The sequence below is a fragment of the Schistocerca nitens genome, chromosome 3 (assembly GCF_023898315.1).
Source record: "Schistocerca nitens isolate TAMUIC-IGC-003100 chromosome 3, iqSchNite1.1, whole genome shotgun sequence".
Classification (NCBI taxonomy): domain Eukaryota; kingdom Metazoa; phylum Arthropoda; class Insecta; order Orthoptera; family Acrididae; genus Schistocerca; species Schistocerca nitens.
Genome location: NC_064616.1, coordinates 383,697,991 through 383,716,168, shown reverse-complemented (window position 1 = coordinate 383,716,168; position 18,178 = coordinate 383,697,991). Strand labels below are relative to the sequence as shown.

The window sequence follows — 18,178 nt, the reverse complement described above, 5'->3', positions numbered from 1 at the left end:
CATTACGCAACTTATGTGGTTTGCCTGGTCTACCTGCGAGCACTCCAAGTGTGTCGGATTTGTTTCGGCAGCAGGTACGCGTCCAGGATTCTGTTCTGGCCAGGGCGCGGGGGAAGAGGATCACAGTTTATAATTGGTTCTAACACCCCACCCCCCTCCCTTGCCGGACATTCACATTCAACATGCCAAATGCCAAAGATCTTAATAATTTAACAATAAAGCATATAAATTGTTCAAATACCATAATAATAATGACTATTATTCCTGGTTGTAAAATGTATTTTCATTTTCCAGCAACCCAACATTGTGGATAAAATTTAATTTTCAATCACCATATGTGCCTATCTGTCCACGGATTTTCTTTAGTATTCCTTCTTCTGATTGATGTCTGAATTTCTTGCTCCCTCTTTTCTTCCTCCCTGGTGGTTCCCATTCCATGATACACAGTGGCAACCTCTCTTCTGACAATCTTTTCGTATATCCGTACCACATGAATTGTTTTTCTTCCACAGAATCAGTAATGTAACATATTACATTCAGTTTCTTCCTGATTACTTCTTTTCTCACCCTTTCCCGCCTGGTGCTCCCTGCCACAGTTGGATAAGCAGCTGCCAGCAGAAAGTCGTATACTCCTAGCTCACTTATTTGTTACATAGTTTAATTCTTAATTTCTTTCCGTGTTTTTGGTACTTGTATTGTTTAATTCATAAATTTCGGGCGTATTATAGTATTTGAGAGTTGTAGCATCGCGTTTTAGTACCTGAATAGTGTAAAATCGCGTAGTCTCCTTCCGCCGCCGAGCAGTGTGTCAGCAGTGCGCAAGTAGCAGCATTACTGCATTTACTAGGCAATCTTGTATTTTAATAACCGTTTAAATTTTTTGTCGATTTGTTTGTGCTCTCTGTAGATTAGTTCCGACGTTCTTTGCACAACAGTTTTTAGCATGGATAGGGACTGCAACTGCTGTGTTCGGATGCAGGCTGAGTTGGCATCCCTTCAGGCAGTGTTGGCTTCGGTCACACAGCTTGAGGCTGTTGCCAATGGGCATCACTGTGGGGGTCCGGATGGGGGTTTGTCGGGGACGGCCAGCTCGTCCCACGCATCCCCCGATCGGACTACGACTGTGGCTGCCCGGGATACTGCCCGCATTGAGGCTGATCCCTCACCTGTGGTAGAGTGGGAGGTCGTCTCGAGGTGTGGCAGGGAGCGAAAGACATTCCGGAGAGCTGAACGGAAGGACTCTCCAGTTTGTCTGACGAACCGGTTTCAGGCTCTGTTTCAGGTTGATACTGATCTTCGGCCGGACATGGCTGCTTGTCCTGTTCCAGAGGTTGCCCCTCAGTTTGCAATATCCGGGCGGTCGCAGAGGATGGGCTTACTGGTAGTTGGGAGCTCCAACATCAGGCGCGTAATGGGGCCCCTTAGGGATATGGCAGCAAGAGAGGGGAAGAAAACCAATGTGCACTCCGTGTGCATACCGAGGGGAGTCATTCCAGATGTGGAAAGGGTCCTTCTGGATGCCATGAAGGATACAGGGTGCACCCATCTGCAGGTGGTCGCTCATGTCGGCACCAATGATGTGTGTCGCTATGGATCGGAGGAAATCGTCTCTGGCTTCCGGTGGCTATCTGATTTGGTGAAGACTGCCAGTCTCGCTAGCGGGATGAAAGCAGAGCTCACCATCTGCAGCATCGTCGACAGGACTGACTGCGGACCTATGGTACAGAGCCGAGTGGAGGGTCTGAATCAGAGGCTGAGACGGTTCTGCGACGGTGTGGGCTGCAGATTCCTCGACTTGCGCCATAGGGTGGTGGGGTTTCGGGTTCCGCTGGATAGGTCAGGAGTCCACTACACGCAGCAACCGGCTACACGGGTACCAGGGGTTGTGTGGGGTGGACTGGGCGGTTTTTTAGGTTAGTTGGCCTCAGGCAAGTACAGAAAGGGCAACAGCCTCAAAGGGTGCGGGGCAAAGTCAGGACATGCGGGGACCAAGCAGCAATCGGTATTGTAATTGTAAACTGTCGAAGCTGCATTGGTAAAGTACCGGAACTTCAAGTGCTGATAGAAAGCACCGAAGCTGAAATCGTTATAGGTACAGAAAGCTGGCTGAAGCCAGAGATAAATTCTGCCGAAATTTTTACAAAGGTATAGACGGTGTTTAGAAAGGATAGATTGCATGCGACCGGTGGTGGCGTGTTTGTCGCTATTAGTAGTATTTTATCCTGTAGTGAAGTAGAAGTGGATAGTTCCTGTGAATTATTATGGGTGGAGGTTACACTCAACAACCAAGCTAGATTAATAATTGGCTCCTTTTACCGACCTCCAGACTCAGCAGCATTAGTGGCAGAACAACTGAGAGAAAATTTGGATTACATTTCACATAAATTTTCTCAGCATGTTATAGTCTTAGGTGGAGATTTCAATTTACCAGATATAGACTGGGACACTCAGATGTTTAGGACGGGTGGTAGGGACAGAGCATCGAGTGACATTATACTGAGTGCACTATCCGAAAATTACCTCGAGCAATTAAACAGAGAACCGACTCGTGGAGATAACATCTTGGACCTACTGATAGCAAACAGACCCGAACTTTTCGACTCTGTAAGCGCAGAACAGGGAATCAGTGATCATAAGGCCGTTGCAGCATCCCTGAATATGGAAGTTAATAGGAATTTACAAAAAAGGGAGGAAGGTTTATTTGTTTAGCAAGAGTAATAGAAGGCAGATTTCAGAGTACCTAACAGATCAAAACGAAAATTTCTATTCCAACACTGACAATGTTGAGTGTTTATGGAAAAAGTTCAAGGCAATCGTAAAATGCGTTTTAGACAGGTACGTGGCGAGTAAAACTGTGAGGGACGGGAAAAACCCACCGTGGTTCAACAACAAAGTTAGGAAACTACTGCGAAAGCAAAGAGAGCTTCACTCCAAGTTTAAACGCAGCCAAAACCTCTCAGACAAACAGAAGCTAAACGATGTCAAAGTTAGCGTAAGGAAGGCTATGCGTGAAGCGTTCAGTGAATTCGAAAGTAAAATTCTATGTACCGACTTGACAGAAAATCCTAGGAAGTTCTGGTCTTACGTTAAATCAGTAAGTGGATCGAAACAGCATATCCAGACACTCTGGGATGATAATGGCTTTGAAACAGAGGATGACACGCGTAAAGCTGAAATACTAAACACCTTTTTCCAAAGCTGTTTCACAGAGGAAGACCGCACTGCAGTTCCTTCCCTAAATCCTCGCACAAACGAAAAAATCGCTGATATCGAAATAAGTGTCCAAGGAATAGAAAAGCAACTGGAATCACTCAACAGAGGAAAGTCCACTGGACCTGACGGGATACCAATTCGATTCTACACAGAGTACAGGAAAGAACTTGCCCCCCTTCTAACAGCCGTGCACCGCAAGTGTCTAGAGGAACGGAAGGTTCCAAATGATTGGAAAAGAGCACAGGTATCCCAGTCTTCAAGAAGGGTCGTCGAGCAGATGCGCAAAACAATAGACCTGTATCTCTAACGTCGATCTGTTGTAGAATTTTAGAACATGTTTTTTGCTCGAGTGTCATGTCGTTTTTGGAAACCCAGAATCTACTCTGTAGAAATCAACATGGATTCCGGAAACAGCGATCGTGTGAGACCCAACTCGCTTTATTTGTTCATGAGACCCAGAAAATATTAGATACAGGCTCCTAGGTAGATGCTATTTTCCTTGACTTCCGGAAGGCGTTCGATACAGTTCCACACTGTCGCCTGATAAACAAAGTAAGAGCCTACGGAATATCAGACCAGCTGTGTGGCTGGATTGAAGAATTTTTAGCAAACAGAACACAGCATGTTGTTATCAATGGAGAGACGTCTACATACGTTAAAGTAACCTCTGGCGTGCCACAGGGGAGTGTTATGGGACTACTGCTTTTCGCAATATATATATATATATATATATATATATATATATATATATATATATATATATATATAATGACCTAGTAGATAGTGTCGGAAGTTCCATGCGGCTTTTCGCGGATGATGCTGTAGTATACAGACAAATTGCAGCATTAGAAAATTGTAGTGGAATGCAGGAAGATCTGCAGCGGATAGGCGCTTGGTGCAGGGATTGGTAACTGACCCTTAACATAGACAAATGTAATGTATTGCGAATACATAGAAAGAAGGATCCTTTACTGTATGATTATATGATAGCGGAACAAACACTGGTAGCAGTTACTTCTGTAAAATATCTGGGAGTATGCGTGCGGAACGATTTGAAGTGGAATGATCATATAAAATTAATTGTTGGTAAGGCGGGTACCAGGTTGAGATTCATTGGGAAAGTCCTTAGAAAATGTAGTCCATCAACAAAGGAGGTGGCTTACAAAACACTCGTTCGACCTATACTTGAGTATTGCTCATCAGTGTGGGATCCGTACCAGATCGGGTTGACGGAGGAGATAGAGAAGATCCAAACAAGAGCGGCGTGTTTCGTCACAGGGTTATTTGGTAACCGTGATAGGGTTACGGAGATGTTTAGCAAACTCAAGTGGCAGACTGCAAGAGAGGCGCTCTGCATCGCGATATAGCTTGCTCGCCAGGTTTAGAGAGGGCGCGTTTCTGGATGAGGTATCGAATATATTGCTTCCCCCTACTTATACCTCCCGAGGAGATCACGAATGTAAAATTAGAGAGATTCGAGCGCGCACGGAGGCTTTCAGACAGTCGTTCTTCCCGCGAACCATACGCGACTGGAACAGAAAAGGGAGGTAATGACAGTGGCACGTAAAGTGCCCTCCGCCACACACCGTTGGGTAGCTTGCGGAGTATAAATGTAGATGTAGATGTAGATGGTTATCCATGCAGACGGTCTCGAAAAGTCAATCTCAGTTGGCACTAGTCATTTCATTAATTGGGATTTCGTTGTCCATGCTTCTCTTACACATGTCATACTCCTTCTAATAATTCAATCCTCCACCTGAACAACGTCATAACTACCAAAAAGTAAATTTTACAGGAGAACAAAAACTGTTTCATGTCTACATATTTGAGCTTTCTTGATGGTGAAAGTATATGTGAGATATACGAGTATACATACATGAGATAAAACGCCATTCTGCATAATTTTGTAACAGTTATTACGCAACTGTATACGTTAACTCTGAAGAAATAGCACTATTTTAATATTTCTGGACGAACACCGAAATTTCTGCGTAGTTGTACTGCTGAAACACGTTGGTTCATCTGTGTTACTGATTGCAGAAACAGAAGTCTTATTTTGAGAAAACACAAAAAAAAACGAGTCAAAACATAAACGTTTATTGCAACATAAATATGCGCAAGCAGCAGCAGCAGAAGAAGAAAAAGGCACAAAAAATTTAACACCATTTCAGTTGCATTTGCACTAAACGTGAAGATTCTGCATTACATTTTCAGTCTGCAATCAAAGAGTTTTGTCAGAATGACGTGCAAATCCGCTATGCACTTCATAGTAATTCCGCTTTTCAACTGGAAAATACTGACACCTGATCTAGGCGTTTTTGATCGATATCATATAAGATAGGGAAAACTGAAATCTTAGCTGGCAGCAGATTTCTTGGCCGAGCACCTCTCTGTTTCTTTGTAATGCTTTGACAAACCCACAGTTGAAGAGTGTTATGACATTTTCTTCTCCTTGGTATAGTAGGGTCATCATACGATAATTGTATCCAGACAGAGTTATTCTGACTAGGAGTCTATGCAACCTTTGATCTAGTGCGTAGAGATACCTAAAATCCCCTGGATCCACCTTGCGAACAAGGAATTTGTTGTTCCTGGCGTTGGCAGTGACTGGAATCAAATCATCTGGCTCAACATACGGAAAGATCTTTTGTTTCACTCTATTAAGACAGCATCCCTTTCGCGTGGCAGGAAACCATGCCCTGCAATGACCAATTTATGATCTATTGCAGTGAAATATTTGCGAAACTGATATTCCGGTTTCGACGAAGAGCTACAACACTGTATTGAACACAATTTTCTGGTTACGCGAATTGTGAGGAACTTTATTGATTGCGAGTAGCAGTTACAGCGTTGTTCCACTCATGCCATCAGGCGGAAACTTTCATGGAACAGGATCATTTTTCCTCGATATATGAAAAAGCATTCATTGCCCTCCCATGTCTCGCATTTATTGTCCTTCCACTAACAGTGTTAACTTTAGTTTGCTTCCTTTATTCAGGCACTTTTGCTCTCCAATCGTTACCACAATATTATGTGCGTCACCCATTATGCTTTCCTCTACAACGTTGTTCGTCGCAACAAACAACATTGTAGTTCGACAATGGTACCAAAAGTAACGCCATGCGGTAACAATTCAACCAACAGATGCCAAATACAACGCTCTTCCAGCTCTAAATCACTTTCGACAAAAGTGTTGGTTTCAGCGTTGTTCGGGCGAACGATCCAGTTGTTTTGAAGAGTTCTTCGTTTGTTTCTTTTCTAATCTATCAGGTGTAGAATTACGAAACCGAAAATTTCCCTATAGCTGGTTCTAGCCGTCAGCGTAGGTCCCGTGAGACCGCGTCTGCGGCGCCATCTGCTTCCTATAACGGCTGACGACGAATGTCAGCACACAGTAAACCAAGTTCGATACACAGGTATCTGTTTCAAACCCGTAAAAATGTCGAGTTTTGTGCCTACGAACTACGATTTGCGGACAGCATTGGTTTTCTGCTATCATTTGAAGGAAACTGCTGCAGAATCGCATGGAATGCTTGTAAAAGCTTTCGGCGAACATGCTCTTGGGGAAACTCAGTGTTTCGAGTGGTTGAAAAAATTCAAAAGTGGTGATTTTGACTTGAGAAACGACGAGCGCAGGAAACAGCCGAAAATGTTCGAAGACAACGAATAGCAGGCGTTACTGGATGAAGGAACTTGCGGAACAATTGAATGTGACGCAAAAAGCCGTTTCTCTTCGGTTGAAAACTATGGGAAAGTTGCAGAAAATGGGTTCCGCATGAACTGAATGAAAGACAGCAAGCAATTCGAAAGACCACCTGTGAAATGCTGCTCGCCAGATACAAAAGAAAGTCGTTTATCCATCGAATAGAGTCAGGTGATGGAAAATGGATATATTTCGCGAATCCTAACCGTCGTGAATCATGGCTGAATCCAGGCAAACCATCGATATTCACTGCAAGACCAAATCGCTTTGGAAAGAAGACAACGTTCTGTGTTTGGTGGGATCAGAAGGGTGTCATCTATTATGAGCTGCTAAGACCTGGTGAAACCTTCAACACTGATCGCTACCAACAGCAAATGATCGATTTAAATCGACCATTACGTGGAAAACGAACAGAATATGGAAAAAGGCAACACAAAGTCATATTGCTTCACGATAACGCCCCATCACACACAGCAAAATGGATCAGGGAAACAATCGAGGGGCTCAATTGGGAAATGCTAGGGCATGTGGCTTATTCTCCAGACTTGGCTCCTCCCGATTAGCATCTATTTGCATCACGGGGACACGCTCTCGCTGAACAACGCTTCAATTCGTATGAAAATGGGTCGCTGACCGGTTCGCTTGAAAAGAAGAACTGTTTTTTTTTTTCCGCGTGGCATTCATAGCCTGCCGGAGAGGTAATTGATATGGAGATTATTTTGAATAAAATATTATTTATCAGTTTAAAACAAAAGACGTGTAATTATTGCAACCAAATTCCGGTTTCATACTTCTACACCTGGTATTGATCTTATAAAATACCACTTAATGTTATAGTATATTATTATTATGTCGTGTGACGAGGGCCTCTCGTCGGGTAGACCGTTCGCCTGGTGCAAGTCTTTCGGTTTGAAGCCACTTCGGCGACTTGCATGTCGATGGGGATGAAATGATGATGATTAGGACAACACCACACCCAGTCCCTGAGCGGAGAAAATCTCCGGCCCAGCCGGGAATCGAACCCGGGCCCTGTTTGGATCAGTAGTTTGTTCATTATTTTAACATAACGTCCAAGAAATTACAGTACAGAGAAATACGTAACTGGAAAAGAATTCGTCCCAAAAATGAAATTTACATCGAATTTAAGAACTGTAATAGCAACGTACTCCCACGAATTTGATGTCATGGTTTAAACTATAGCCGACCGCGGTGGCCAAGCGATTCTAGGCGCTTCAGTCCGGAACCGCGCGACGCTACGGTCGCAGGTTCGAATCCTGCCTCGGGCATTGATGTGTGGGATGTCCTTAGGTTAATTAGGTTAAGTAGTTCTACGTTCTAGGGGACAGATGACCTTAGATGTTAAGTGCCATAGCGCTCAGAGCCATTTTTTTTGTTGTTGTTGTCTAAACTATATAAAATGGAAGTATGCAAAATGGTTGAAATGGCTCTGAGCATTATGGCACTTAACTTCTGAGGTCATCAGTCCCCTAGAACTTAGAACTACTTAAACCTAACTAACCTAAGGACACTACACACATCCATGCCCGAGGCAGGATTCGAACCTGCGACCGTAGCGGTCGCGCGGACCCAGACTGTAGCTCCTAGAGCCGGCCGCGGTGGTCTAGCGGTTCTAGGCGCTCAGTCCGGAACCGCGTGACTGCTACGGTCGCAGGTTCGAATCCTGCCTCGGGCATGGATGTGTGTGACGTCCTTAGGTTAGTTAGGTTTAAATAGTTCTAAGTTCTAGGGGACTAATGACCACAGATGTTAAGTCCCATAGTTCTCAGAGCCATTTGAACCATTTTTTTGTAGCGCCTAGAACCGCTCGGCGGAAGTATGCACTCACCATTATCAACATTTCACTTAGCAATACAATAATAGTGAGAAGTTGTCTGTGGACCAGCACTATGCGAACGCGCGAATGGTAGATAATGATATTTGTTCCGCCTTTATTTGCGAAAGTCAGAGTTCGTACTTTTTGTCTTTGTGGAGGGACTTTCCTCTTCCGTTTTGAGTTATTTCTCATGGCGGGGATTCAGTCACGTAGAACTTTTTAAAAAACCTTATATTCGCCACTGACTGTACAAAGTATTGCTCTACAATTTCGGTCTTAGGGTGCGTAAAGACAGTGATTTATTGGAATTTACGTTAATATTGTTAACATTGTTATAAGGCTCACATACGACGATGACATGTGTAGATGTCGAAGGATTGTTAAAGTTTATAATGGCTCTAAGACCGAAACTGCAGTTACGAAAATAAATACTCTCTACAGTCTATGGCGAATATAATGCCTTTCTGTTTTGTCTTCCTCAACTTTCTGCTTCTGCTACTTCTATTCTTCTAGAATTTCTTGTCATTTTCTAGGCCCACTTTATTATTCTCCGAGAGTTGTCCGTCCCCCCTCCACGCCCCCACTCTGCATCCGCACCTGCAGTTACAGTCGACCCGTGAACGGGCTGGAATGTTCACATGCAGTCAGGACCCAAGCCCATTCACGTGGGGTAGCAACTAGAAAGTATCAAAATGGCTCTGAGCACTATGGGACTTAACATCTGAGGTCATCAGTTCCCTAGAACTTAGAACTACTTAGACCTAACTAACCTAAGGACATCACACACATCCATGCCCGAGGCAGGATTGGAACCAGACTGTAGCGCCTAGAACCGCTCGGCCACCCGGCCGGCAGAAAGTATCCTGAGTTAAAAATAGTTCACTATTTTTCTACAAATTGTGCCATTTTCGAGACCCTGTGCTTACAGACTACTTTATTCTCCGAAAGATTTGGAAATTGATGTAAGTAAAAGTGTAAACGCATTTACTAAAATGTCTATGGGTGTGGTGGTGGGGGGGGGGAGGCTTGACCTCAATTGAACGCAAGAGTGGATGGGTGCACGGCTGGGCACGGTCGGTAACACAGCCAGGTAAAAACGCCTGCTGCGGCCGGAAAGTTGCGAGCAGCCGGTGTTTGGCGGGCGCGTGGCAACACCGCGGTGTGCGCCGTGCTGCGCGAGGTGGGCGCTCGGGGCGCCAGGTGAGTCTGCAGTCTGCAGCCGCCTCTGCCACCAGTCGCCTGCCGACCAGCCCGCCGTCCGGCCGCCCAGCTGCACCGGGCCCAGGTAGCATTCCTGCTCACCAGTAAGTACCAGCCCTCGAAAGTCGCTACGGCACACACCCCAGCCGCAGAGCTCCGTGACGATAGCAGCGGTGACACCAGCCTGAGTCAGCGGCCACGCCCGCGTCCGTGTTCGCCCACGCATTGTGTGCCTACCACCTGGTGATCGAGTGGCCCGCGACTACACCTTACACCTCTCGATTCCTATAATCCTACTCTTTTGAGTTTTCGGTTATCGAACAAACGACCCGTGGTTTTCGCTGAGCACAAACTTTTTGTCATCACACATGACCTTCGTTTAGTAAACATTCAATATACCGGTAGCAGAAAGTCACTGCGGGTCGAATTCCGAAGTGAGACTTTCTTCCCTTCACAACTGTAAAAAAATTGTTTTGTCTGTAACAGCAACTGTAAACAAGTAAAGTTAGTTTAGTTAGTCGCCTGCGAAACGAAGATTATCAAACTACATTTTCGGTGGTTTTTGTGAACGTCTAGTGTGAGAAAAAACAGGTAAGCGGTAATGAGCAGAGGCTGATTTGTGCAACAGGTAGTTATAATGCAGCAGTGACAGTCCGTGCGAGCCCGAAATTCACAGCGGAATACATGACAGAGTACACGTCTTGCATTTACCAGTCTATTATCTTATTGATATCACCAAGCAAGACCCATAATTTTAAGCTGTGCAACCCAAACTATTCGCCTGTTTTGCTATTGGTTTTCTATCAATTTTTACTGTTCTCGCTATTCGACAGCGGCCAGTATCAATGTTGCCCAAAAATATTCCTACGTAAACCGCGGGGTGAAGTTTTGAATATAAAAGTACGTGGTTACTGCAAAGAGCATGCAGTTGGTGATGAAATTACGTTTAGTATATTGTTTATCGTGAATATTGTCTCCAACAACTTAGTCATAGCTCTGCGCAAGTTGTTACAGCTTCATTTAGAGTTCATCAGCAGTTAAGTGTGTCCTGTAGTTGTTACCCTTCTAATCTGAGGCTACTTTCCCTGTTTCTTTAAGTAGGTTGTGACGCAATGTGGCTGTCATTCCTGCAGGACAAAAGGCGTAACGGCATACCCGTTATTTCTTAAGTACGTGCGAATAGAGGTCCGTTTCAATTCGAGTGACATTGTCATTTATTGTAAAACTAGAGTATAAAATTTGCTTTATATAGCTTTCATTATACATTGTTTGTACGGTAGTGTTTAAAAACTGCCACGTTATGTTGGAATGCCCAGTAACTGTGTAAATCCAAGTACACACAGATAGAAAGTAGACTCTCATTATTGGTAACCGAGCTTCTGCCAGTTGTTACTGCAGACTCCCACACATGATTTTATTCGAAATCTACACATCACGAAATTTGGCTACATACATTTCTGTAACGACACGTATTCCGCGCGCCGGCCGAAGTGGCCGCGCGGTTCTGGCGCTGCAGTCTGGAACCGCGAGACCGCTACGGTCGCAGGTTCGAATCCTGCCTCGGGCATGGATGTGTGTGATGTCCTTAGGTTAGTTAGGTTTAACTAGTTCTAAGTTCTAGGGGACTAATGACCTCAGCAGTTGAGTCCCATAGTGCTCAGAGCCATTTGAACCATCGTATTCCGCGAACAGCCGTCACAGAACGGCTAAATCTTTGTAATTTTTGTGAATGTGATAGTTCGAAGTGTTACTGATCTTTATTCATACAATGTCTGATCTGCGGAAGCTATGTCAGGTTCTAAAAGGTGTTTGGACAGCTTTATACTTGGTCGCGATCGAACTCGCAACTTATTTTAATTCTCGGTTCGATACTATCGTAAACAAAATCAAGACGACGCCCTGTCTAGGAATCACTATCGGCTGCTTCTTCACATTTTAATTTTCTCACTTACAGTTTTATTCCGTGCCATATGATGATCTGTGTAATCACACCGTGGATTTACGTATTTGTATTTCACAGTCAGCGATTCACTTGTCTCGAGAATTCCAGTTGTTCTTTGTTAAATATCCGTGGCCATTCGCCTAGGCGTTTCATGTTATTCATCCTAAATGTGACAATCTAGTCATCCTGCCGACCGTTGCGTTAAAACTCTTCTTTCCTTAAAGTGCTTGTTACTTGACAGCCATTTCCATCCCTATGGCATTGAACTAAAGTGGAATCCAGAATACGCCAGTACAGGTTAGACGGCCACATTGTTGAAATTTTGATTTCACTTATGTACTGTACAGATGACGTACCTCCACAGTTTATGAATCGAGAAACTAGCGTTAGCATTTGACAGGCTAGGGAATCCTACGAAAGTATTAGATACACAGGACAGACAGAACAAAATTTTAGAACAATTTTGTGTAGTTAAGTACTTCAAACACAACAGAATAGGCTATTTTAATCACGGTCGTAGATTGGTTGTGACTTCGAAGAACGAAAGCTCAGGTGAGCTTAAAATATTTACAAACAAAGCAATTATGGGTAGACCGCTCGCCTGCTGCAAGTCTTTCGATTTGACGCCACTTCGGTGACTTTATTTTCTTTTCTTTTTTTTTTTTTTAAATCTTCTTTGTTCGTTTCATCTGCGCGGGGCGGACGTCGCAAGACACCCGTTTCAGTTCGTCGTTTATCCATTTTTTATTACAGAGGGCTGCTAACCCTCTGACCGAACACGCTGAGCTACCGTGCCGGCAAACGACTTACGCGTCGATGGGGCTGAAATGATGATGATTAAGACAACACAACACCCAGTCCCTGAGCGGAGAAAATCTCCGACCCAGCCGGGAATCGAACCCGGGCCCTTGTGATTGACAGTCTGTCGCGCTGACCACTCAGCTACCGGGGCGGACATCGAACACTCTTGATACACCGTAACAATCCGTTATTGTTTCGACTTTACTGCCAATCCACCAAATGTAATATTTCATCTTTAGCAGCCAGTTCGTTTTACTTTGTTCACACGTCCCCAAGAAATCTAACCTAAATGTTGTGGCTATGGAGCAAAGACCAAATTTATGAAATGGCTGCCCAACTTCATGCAGAAGAATACATACACTGGAATATCCACTTTGAAAATCATTTAGTTCAAGTCATTTGAAGGAGAGGATAGTTAAAGTTTTGTGAACTAAATATTCTCTCAGGTTTTCATTCCACGCAAGTTGGAATGAAGCAATTTGAGAAGCTTCAGGGGATGTATAACACATGCATGTTAGTACCGTTAAACAATTATACAAATCTTATTTGGAGAACAGTATCACACATGAGGAATAGAATGTGTTAAAAAACGTCAGCTCTCAAAATGACGTCAGCGTTTGGGTTTGCATGTGCATCAATAAACAATTCATTTGCTATTGGACGATTGTGAGAACTCGGTGGTGTTTCGCAGCCGATTTCTAAGACAGCGAACGAACTGACTAAAATCATTATATCGGGGAAGCGCCAACTTAATTATCTAGCTCAACATCTAGAAAATTCATCTTGAAAGTAAAGAGTTCGGGGACGTCAGAGGCGTATGTCGCCGTGTTAGATGCCAGTTGCTTGTATGTCATTGCTCTGTTAGACGTATATTGCTCTTCACAGTTACTATCCTTTAATATTACATAGTTGACAGAGAAAAAATGCACCGCTTTGCAAGTCTCTCCTTGAGTTTTAAGTGCACGACTGTAGCTGCATACCGTATAAGAACGTCGTTAGTCACCTTCAGTCTATGGTTTATGGATCAATTACTGACATGAATGGCTTATTGTCCAAATGGTTCAAATGGCTCTGAGCACTACGGGACTTAACGTCTGAGGTCATCAGTCCCCTAGACTTAGAACTACTTAAACCTAACTAACCTAAGGACATCACACACATCCATGCCCGAGGCAGGATTCGAAGCTGCAATCGTAGCAGTCGCGCGGTTCCGGACTGAAGCGCCTAGAACCGCTCGGCCACCGCGGCCGGCTGAATGGCTTATTGAATGATGTTTGTAACAACATGGAAAGCTGTCAAAAAGCCGTAAATTTATTTCTGATTTGTTATTTGAAAACCTGTATTCATATTTTCTTATTCTGTCCTGAGCGTTTCTACTAAGGTTGCTCAGACGTTGCCTTTGGTGTGATGACCTCAACATGCTGTACTTGTTGGGGTAATCCTAAAAGGAAAAATAGGCTCAAAGACGGCAAAGGATATCTTTAAGAATGCCTTCACCGTCAGTTGTAGTTACGGCCAGGTCGGATTATGTTGGTTGCTGTCGGCTGCTTGCTTGCGGCGTGAATTACAAGAAGTGTGAGGCACGGGACACATCAAAGCCTGGCCGCGGTGGCCGAGCGGTTCTAGGCGCTTCAGTCTGGAACCACGCGGCTGCTGCTGTCGCAGCTTCGAACCCTGCCTCGGGTATGGATGTGTGTGATGTCCTTAGGTTAGTTAGGTTTACGTAGTTCTAAGTCTAGGGGACTGATGACCTCAGATGTTAAGTCCCATAGTGCTTAGAGCCATTTGAACCATTTGATTTTTGACACATCAAAACTGGTGTCCGAAATTTAGTTGTTTCACCGGTTTGACAGTATTTATTACGGCCTCATTGGGGCTGACAGTGCTGCTGCGTTTGAGCACGTAAAATAACTAGGCTGTAGAAGATACTGGAAGTCGGTGTGTAGTCAACAAGAGCGGTTTCCAGTTCAGTGATCCAAGCGGAATAATTTTGTGAGATCACACACCAACCAGTCTGTGGGATATATTTCAACTTCAGAGGAGGTGAAGTTTTTAAGTTTTTCCAGATGTGCTATGTAATGTGGATCGAAATCAGAGAAATAGTGTTGACGGCAATCGAGAGTTTTATACCATGTTGTTTACTGAGAGGCGAAACAGGTCCCCCCATATTACGCAAAATAGGTCAGGTAATTGTTGCAGAAATGACGAAAACAGCATGCCAGATTTAACTTCAAAATGTAATTTACACATTATTATTGCAGGCCAAGTAACTGTTATTAAATGCTGCACTACACTTCAGAGTGACAGATAGTTTAGACTATTTTTCCAACATCGTCATTAAGCCTTTGTAAGCAACGGTGGGTACGTCCTACCAATCATTCAATTCCTCGACGATGGAAACCCGCTCCTTGGTCATGGAGCCATTCGAGAACCGCTGTGTGGGCGTCCTCATCGTAGGAATATACGAGATTACGGCGAATCAGTTGCTCTATTTATTCGACATTGCTTTCTGTGGTCGATGTCGACGTCCTTCCTTCCCGGTCAGCATCACCCACGGCTGTGCGCCCTTGGCTAAATTGTTGGCATCATTCCACTACGGCTGGACTCATTAGTGCATTTGGTCCATATATCGCCAGAATTCCATGGCCGCTCTGTGCACAGTTTAGGCATTTTGCTCACAAGAATTGCACTGCCCTGCGTACGTTTCAAGTTGTCGCGCAAAAATAGCTCTGATTACTATGGGACTTAACGTCTGAGGTCATCAGTCCCCTAGAACTTAGAACTACTTAAACCTAACTAACCTAAGGACATCACAAACATCCATGCCCGAGGCAGGATTCCAACCTGCGTCCGTAGCGGTCGCGCGGTTTCAGACTGTAGGGCCTAGAACCGCTCGGCCACCCCGGCCGGCTCAAGTTGTCGCGCCATTTTACTCCCACGCCGTGATACACCTGTTATCCGTGCCGCAGCAGGATTGTGCCTTCAGGTAACCCGTGCATGAACATTCTTCTGACAACGGGCCACTCCTCGCTGCGTAATGGTCTTAGCATGGGATGACATACGTCACTTATTTTCTGAAGTCCCCTCATTTGTCGGACTTCTTACGTTACTATTGGCTTCTGATGGTGCCAGTTAAAATGCTGTGGGAGATGTAGGAAGGTATTTTAGCACCAGTACACACAAAATCCACGGGAGTAAGTCAGTTTTTCAGTATTGTTTCTGTTTGTATGCGAATCTGCAGTCGTGGTAAAGACAATATGTGGAAGGATGGGACACTATAGTCCGATTAAAATTACTTGAATAGTTGACGTCTGTCACTTGCTGCTACAGTGTAGCCACATCCGCTGCCGGCTACCGCTGGGTTGTAGGCGACTCGCAAACTGCGGGTCACTTCACAAATGCCATTAACGTGAAACACGGAGCACTTTGGCAGCGACCGCCGCGAGGTATGACGGAAATGGGAGACGCTCTGTCGACAGCTGATTTTAGGTGACCAATTAGTGAACAGCGGCAGACGACGCGTTTTGTAACCCTGAATTTAAACTCGTCTCCTAATCTTGCAACAACCTTTTTATGTACAGTGTATCCGAGAACACAGCGGTCAGCAGTCTGCGGCAGACTGAAAATCACAATCGCTTTGTTCACGATGTTTAACGTTAACCTCTACGAGCAAACTCAAAACAGAAAAATTTCAGTTTCAGCGGTAAAACCAAACTGTAATTTCTCGCTGTCATTGGTTACCCGAAACTATCCTCACACTGGCTATACAAGGTTCCGCGTTACCAACCGAAGAGCATTGCTGATTGCAAACGAAAAGAGAATGATACGAAGAAAAATAAGAACAAATAAAAAAGGTCAATACGCTGATGAAAATGACATGGCATAGCACGAGAAATAAAAAATTACATTTAAAGAAATTAATTGAATAAAAGTAATGAGGTCTTTTGATTGGATGCATAAAAATACAAAAAATCGCTGCATTTGAGGCGATTCGAACTCACGACCTTCGACAGATCAGGTTTGTACGCTAACCACTGCACTACACCGTTATACTGCGGAAAGTTTTATTTATGACTCCGGTGACCCAGTCGCAAAGATTAATTGCAGCCTTCAAAAATTCGGCTGCACACAATGTCGTGCAAAGCTTATCTAATGTAAGCCGGTCTCTGATTGAACGATCCAGTACTGTTTGGTTAGTGCTGTGTAAAGCTGGACAAGGAACTGGAAGTGAACTAATTGTTGCGGCAATTTGGCAACGGCAGCCGGTTCGGGCGTGACGTTGAGCGCACTGCTTGGAGGAAACCATCTACAACGCGTGAAGTGCCAATTATGAAGTTATTTTAATTGGACTACAGTGTAACCTTCCGCTGAGATAGAACACCTTAGCAACGGAGCGCCAGGTCAGCTGGACGTATACAGGAGGAGGCGGCCCTTTTCAAGAAAGGCTACCAACGTTTGTCTGTATGCTTTGTGGAGATTATGGGAACCAAATGTGGGATGGCTGGACCAATTTTGAGCCCAATTTCTTCCGCGTACGAATTCGCTGTGTTAATCATCGATCATACTCATCCAGTGTAAAAAAAGTATGCGACTGCTTTCAACTGTGTAAGCAAGACGACTGAGCTACTGATGTTAATTCTCGACAAGAGCGAACGTCGCATGCATATAATTATGTGACGTAGGACAGCGGCTGTGGTTTATATGCAGAACGGCACGACTGCGAAGAGGTCACTGGAGATTGCGTTCCAGCACAAATTAGTCAATGTAGTGCGTCAGCGAGCACCAAGCGTTGAGTCGCTGCCGGAATGTGCTGGACCCATAATCGGCAGAATAGTGATTCATAATTTTAGGTTTGTTTCTGATTTAGAATTTCTATGGTTGATATAAATCAGTGAAAACGAGTGTCACGACTCTGAAGAAAGAAGCTGTCCATTACTTCTCCATTCCTCGTCGAATTTAAATTAATGCTCACTCTCAAATGATGTCCTAGCCGACGAGACTCAAATACTTAAGATGGTTGCCGAATCTCCTGAGAACGATGTCTTAAAGCTTCTGTGACTATGTTTCCAGTTAGATTCGTCGTAGAAATTAAACTGGAATACAAGAGTCTGACTGCGAATCAAGCTTATTTAGACGTTTCGTTACTTTCGTGAACTATTGCGCATTGTATAACAATAACATTGTCAAATAAACTCTCTGCTGACTTCTTTCCGAAAGCGTCTAACACTTGTGAGTAAGAGTGGTACCTCCTATTGTGTTCTCAGAACCAAAAAGTGTGCGACAGGGAACAAAGGATAAATGTCATCGGGGCCAACAAGATGATGGACTATGAGCCTTATATTATCGCGTTAAAAAAAATTCCCTATTTAATTGTTTCAAGAGATGTGTTTTTAGGCATCAGACGACTTTCTTTGTCCCTATGAAGGTGTTTCACAATGTGTACGGATACCAAGTTTTTAGCATTTCTATACAAAGCAAACTGAGT

General features: G+C 44.2%; 1 protein-coding gene across 2 annotated transcripts in view; it reads left to right on the top strand.

The window, feature by feature from the left end:
* The first annotated feature begins 9,920 nt into the window (after positions 1 to 9,920).
* Positions 9,921 to 18,178, top strand: part of LOC126248322 (phospholipase A2 inhibitor beta) — a 163,360-nt gene continuing 155,102 nt past the window's right edge. Inside the window, exon 1 of one of the 2 annotated variants that reach the window (XM_049949211.1) lies at positions 9,921 to 10,054. The gene's annotated coding sequence lies outside the window, so the exon portion shown is untranslated. The remainder of the gene's footprint in view (positions 10,055 to 18,178) is intronic. The other variant, XM_049949212.1, reaches the window with a different exon arrangement.